Raw genomic sequence first — 6709 nt, 5'->3', positions numbered from 1 at the left:
TAGCGTCTGTCTTGGCGGGATTCACTCTAATTCCAATCCGCTTGAGTTCGGCAGCGATGGTGTTAGCCGCTTGTTGTGCATGTGACAGCGCAGTTGGAGCATTCATGCTGGAGGCATAGATGCCTATGTCATCCGCATAGGCAGCAACCACTGCCTTCGGGTGCTGAATCTAATACTTCCTGAGATATTGTTTTCCATAAATCCAAAACGGCTGTCCAAACAGCTAGAAATCAACAGTTTTTAAATTCATTTTGTCGAATATCATTAAAACTACAACTCCTACGATGATATAAATCATAAACTACTTTATAGTAGAACTTACTGCTTCCATTTCAATGCTAATGGTCTATGGTTTTTGAGACATAGATTTCTCAAAATAAATTCATCAAGTATCAGTACTTTTCAATGATCGTTTTAAAAAAGCTATATCTCGGGAACTATTCCACGTAAATAGCTCTATTAGGGCTCATATTTTAGCAAATTTACTCTACTTTAAATGATGTTTACTGGTTTTGCTGGTAGTTTTAAAGATATACAGCTCTGAATGAAAAATTAATTATTTTTAAACGATTTTAAACAGCCGCCATTTTTAATACCCCTAACTATACTTGGCAGACTCATTAATTCAGACTAGTAATTATTAAAAAAAAATAATTAAAATCATAGTTTTTCTTAATGTAATTAAAAATTGGGGTGAAAATACTGCTCTTTTTTTCTTTCCGGCTCTTGTACTATACAGTTCAATCCTAAACTCATAATTTTTCGATCCAAATATTTTATACAATACTTTGTTTTCAAAAACCTTCAAAAAGGCACAGTTCTTCCTTTTACATAAGAGGCAACGTTTCGTATTCATAGAGAACAGTAGAGCTTAACATAGCTAAGCAATTTCGAAATTTAAAAATTACAAGTATACCACGCCCCTAACCTCGTTTTTATTCCCCTATCAATTTCGTTTTTTAAATTTAAGGTAAATACTTAAATCTTTCACCTTTACAAATGAATTTCCTCCTATGTCAATATCATCAAAATTTTTGCAGTTTCTACTTCTAATCCACCACCTCAATTAATGACAATAATTAATAAATATTAAAATATATATATGTGGTCCAAAAAAAAAAATATCTGCCATATGCGAAAGGCAGAAGGCCCTATCATCTATCAACCTCCCAGCCATTGCTAATTGAGCAAGTAGAAATTAGAAATAAATTGACTGCCTATCTCGGAAATTGGATCCGGGCTCTTCATAATGAGACAATTAAGATAACCATTTTAGCACTAGCCGTCAGTGCGAACATTACTGCGCATTTCATAACTTAAATTGAGTAATTTACTTTATTCTTTTGTATAACGATGTAATTTAGTTATAAGAGCATTTGTATTAAGAATACCAGTTAAAAATCAACCGATTTACGTATCGCCAATTCAGGTATTATTAGAACCACAACCCAACAAGTTAAGTCACTAACTTGTTAAATAATTATTTAAGTAAATTATTTGTAATTTATATTCAAATAAATATCAAATGAAAACTAAGCGAATAGGAATACGTAATGATGAATATTTGGTTAAAAGAAAAAAAAGCTGAATTTTCCTTTAATTGACATTCAACTTTGAATTCATGCCGTTTTCCAATTTTAGTCACTTTTTCAATGTTTCTGGATTTAATTACCTTAAGTCTCCTATAACCAGCGGAACTGCCCCTTCTCGTTCCATTAATTCCATGGCGTAACCTTAGGCTATAGCTAGACTATACCACCTTAGCTGGACTCTTATCAACACCTTATAACGCCATATGGCAATCAAAGGGAGAAGACCCAGTAAAGTATATATAATACTTTTCGTGTATGTGTTTATGTATGAAGCACTAATTCTATTTTAATGAAAGGTACAAAAAGAAGAAAAAAAGTTGTCGGACGGGAAGGTTTGGCTTCTATTATTATCCATGAAGGCCTTAACCATTCCATATGTAACCGATCTAGCCCGAACCAAATACCAATCGTTCCATTTTAAACTCCCTAACGGCCCAATTCCACTAGTTTCTAACCTTGCTTCTCTTCCATTCCTGACAATCCTCCGGAGCGCCTAAAAAGAAGATGGCCTTGAGACCTTGTAATGTAGAAATGTTATTAGATTGTTACAAATGTGTAGCTTCTCTACATGTCTGTATCATACTATTTGTAATTTGACATCACATTCACTAGATGTATATTATGTAAATAAAGTTCTAAATATCAATAAATAAATAATCTAAAAAAAAATTTCTATTTTGACTGGAATTACTCCTTTAAAGAACCTCCATGACTTCGGCAGGCGTCCCAGATACTATACCGCGTGATCTCACGGTCGCGAATGTTTGGCATTCACACTCCTTCAAAGACAGACTGACGATGTATTACATAATAATGTTGTGATAATGATTAATACGTTCAGTAAAGAGTTTTTATTAATGATATATTTTTTTTAGAATCGATATACAACAATCATGACTGTATCGCATATCACAGCTACAGGTATATTTATGTATTGAAATAAAACTTCTTTTAATAAATAATAGGAAGTAAAAATATTTATTAAATAAATTTGATTAAGTGATATATTTAATTTAATTAATAGTAATTTTAGGAAATCTAATCCTATTTTCTTATCCTGAAATAACCAAACCGTCAACAAATACAAGGAGCTAACAAGTTTCCATATAAATTCCATAATATTACACATCGATCTGTTAATTGAAAATGTTATTAATAAGTTAAAAAGACATGAATATAAAAATTTATACACCAATAGTAAAGATAAAATTGTATTAGATATAAATAATGTTATGAATCAATTAAATTATAAAAATGTCATTAATCATATGACTATATAAATCAGACAACTCAAACAGAATTAGATACCACTATCATAACTAAAAATAAAAGATATAACTTTTCGACAGATTTATCTACTATATATAGTACTTATTTTAAATAATTTTTAATTCGAAAAACCTAAAATAATAAGTACACAATATAATAATTACAAACGAAAAATAATAGAATTAATAAAAATTAACAAATATTAAAAAATGGATATAATTTACAGAAGGATATGAATAGTATAAACATACATTATACAAATATTGACAAACTAAAGTTCTACAGTGATATTTAAAAAAAAATAGGCATATTAAATTCTACAGTATAAAATTGTGATAATAAATAATACTAAAACGACTAAATATTTAACAAAAAAAATTTGAATGTTAAAATAACCACTACGAGTCCTTATAACCACAGACAGCTTAAAACTTGGGTTTATACTAGAATGTACAAATAACATTTTTATTCCAGAAGATGGCATGAAAGCCGAAACGTAGAACAAATTGTTTATAAATTAAAATTAGTGAAATGATGTTGCCTTTAAATTTAACAAATTTACCTTCATCTTAAATAAATTTCACATATGACTTTTGTTTGCTTAATAAATGAGCTATAAAAGAATATAAGTTTAATACTTAATTTTTTATTATGAGTTTTGGAATTACAAAAGAAACAAAAATTCAGAAAAATGTTCCTACAATATCCATGGGGATTTTCATAAAAAAATAAATAAATCAAAACAGTTCATGTGAACGAGTTTTTGATAGAAGATCCAAGAAAGTTTCTATCCTAATCATTTGGTTGTATACAACATGATTCTCAACTTAAATATCCATGAAAAATACATTATCAATTTAATTAATTTTTTACAGAACATATATATCTCAACGTTAATAAAAGCTTTTAATTATTAAAAAAAAATTTAAGTAGAAATAAAGTAATTACATCTTTCTTCTCTCTCACATTTTGTTCAAATAAAAAAGCACTCGGCCGAAATGGGAACGGTTGGTAGAATTTTGAATAAATAAGACCGAGAGGCATAATGGTTAGGGGCTAAGGTAAGGTTGGGGAACCACAAATTACTTCCCTTAAATTCTCTCTCCCTCGCTTTTCACGAATCCTTCACTTCCCTCTTATAACACTTTGCGGTGTCTCTTGCGACGAGGTAGATGTCTCACCTTCACTTAGTATTCTCAAAATATAAAATGAACTATAAGTTTTATGGCTTAATAAGTAACAGTTCCGAAAATTATAATTAATATTTCTTATAAATACACCAAAACATAAATTTCGTTCATGAGAATCTATGGACCAGATACTGTGATTATTATTATTATATACTAAAGTGATTGTTAGTATTAGTCTCCAAATACTTATAATCACACTCAGAAATGTAGTATAAGTAAGTATATAAAAACAAGTTAAAAAATGTCTCGAAAAAGGCAAGAACCTCAGAGATGTTTGCTGCTAGAATGTTAACTCCGAATAAACGTAATCAAAGTCCAACTCAAACTTAACAAGTTGAAACGAGATAAAGTTGAGGAAGCAGATATGAAGTTTCCGGGTATGAAGGGGAGTTGGTGAAAATACTGACAGACCTATTTAACTTAATATCAGGCTAAGAAACCCTACATCAAGGCAAGTTAAAATTACTCCCGTTTATCATAAATAAACAAAAATACATTGAAATCTTTTAATTATTTACCTTATATAAAATTTCGTAAATGGATATTCGAACGAACAGTTACCTATATCTTATTTATTTTTGATTAAAGGATATACAATAAAGCAATTTTTTTCTTAAATTCGTTAGTAAACTTTTGACTAAGCTACTATACTATACTACTACCCTAAAGGTGCAATTAACATTAAGAACGCTCAATCCCCGATAAGTAGAAACGGCCAGTCCTGATAGAAGACTCCCTTCACTTAAAATCTTAATCAGAAACAAAGGAAAGATTGGTCAACCTATTGTTTGATAATGGTCATCTACGAATTCCAATTATTTTTCTCTTGTAATAGGACCTCTCAGAAATTTTTAAATATTGAGGAAACGGAAAATGTAAAAAATAATAAACTCGTTTTAAATGTAGAGCCAAGAGCTCGTCTCCAAGAGTATCTTGATTAATCAATCAATCTCACATGCAACTTGATCAGATGGTGATGAAACTATTCATAAAATTTGAATTCATTATCCATTAATAAACTAGCAGAGGATAAAAGTTTCCTCCAAAAGGTCTTGTCTTTCAACCATCATTTTTTTTTTATTTATTGATATTTACAACTGTATAAAAAATACAACAAACAAATTTGAAGTAAGATCATAGTGATATGATAAAGCATGTAGAGAAACTACCCAGTAGTAGAACTCTAAAAACATTTTACAATATAATGTCTCGAGGCCATCTTCTTTTCAGACGTCTCGGGGAATTGCCAGGACTGGAAGAGGAAGCAAGGTTAGACACTAGTGGGTTTGGATGGTTAGGGAGTTTATAATGGAAGGAATGATATCGGGTTTGGGCTAGATTGGTTACATTAGGAACATTTAGGTCTTTATGCATGGTTTTATTAGTAACAAAATAAGGAGCATTGGGGATTTTGGATTGTAAGGATTGGATACAAGGAATTCGAAGGTTTAGTGGAGCCCCAAAGCTAACTCCGTATATCCAGATGGGCCTTATTATTGTCATGTAGATCAGTTTTGTAATGAGTTGGAAGTTTAGACCGTTTGTCTAGTAAGGGCTGTAATAGTCCGAATCTGCGTGCAGTTTCCTTTTTTTCAGTCTTGTGTGAGGATTCCAGGTTAGTCGTTTGTCAAGTTGTAGTCCAAGATAACGAATCTGTTCTACAAGGGGTAAGAGCCACACTATTAAAGTATACTGTAGAGCAGTCGCCAGGTTTACGACGAATAGTAAATGTGATTTGATGGGATTTGTTGGGATTTATTTTCATCCTCTAATTTCGACACCATTCTTCGAGGGTTGTGATATGGAGCTGGATAGTTTGGGATGAAATCAAAGGGTTATTATTACCTGTGAGCACACATGTGTCATCAGCATACGTGGTACGGATGGGACCGAGGATACTACCTTGAGGAACATCAATCATTATAAATCCACTTTTATTCTGCAACTATCATCTTCTAAAGTCACCTTCACACGAGTAGAGCAAATTGGCCTGGATGAGACAAAAAACTATAACGTTTCCCTTTTTCTATATAATGTACTTCAATAACAATCTTCTTCTTCTTCCTCCAATGCTCCTTTCAGATAATAGATAGATATCTATATCATAATCTATATTAGGTATCTATGCTATAAAATCTTATCTATATTAGGTATTTATGCATAGGTATGCAGGGTAAACCTAATGGGTCTGAAACACACGAAAAGTGTAACTACACACATGCACCGCGTGCAATCTTAAAATGTACTATAGAGGATTAGTTAACGTATGTATAGTTTTTAATGTTTTTGATTCAGCAAAGTATATTTTGTGAAGGTTTTACGTAAAGAGTAAGTGAAGAGTATGGTGAACGGAAGCTTTTAAGCTGAATCTACCTTTAACACTTGCAGCAGATTCAATATCGATAGCAAATAGCTTGTTTCGATTTTTCCCGACTATTACATTCGATTTATTCTATTTCCATTATGAAAAGGAACAAAATAAAGATAGGCAAAGTGAAAGGAAGCATAAATATCAGCAATGGAGGATGTCGATGATAAAAATTTATATAAATAGTAATACATAGCCTATGTATTACACCTTTATTTTAGAATATTTAATAAAAACGTTTTTAGTTAACTACCAAGACATATAATGTACTCATTAATATATATTTGTGC

At 30.9% G+C, this 6709-nt stretch overlaps 1 protein-coding gene across 4 annotated transcripts in view; it reads left to right on the top strand.

The window, feature by feature from the left end:
- The window catches only part of LOC106683558 (cubilin), a 285361-nt gene that overhangs the window by 230115 nt on the left and 48537 nt on the right, over nt 1-6709 (top strand). The window lies entirely within an intron of this gene.

The sequence above is a fragment of the Halyomorpha halys genome, unplaced genomic scaffold (genome assembly GCF_000696795.3).
Source record: "Halyomorpha halys isolate HHAL.00 unplaced genomic scaffold, Hhal_1.1 Scaffold494.1, whole genome shotgun sequence".
NCBI lineage: Eukaryota > Metazoa > Arthropoda > Insecta > Hemiptera > Pentatomidae > Halyomorpha > Halyomorpha halys.
This window is presented reverse-complemented; position numbering and strand designations above follow the sequence as displayed.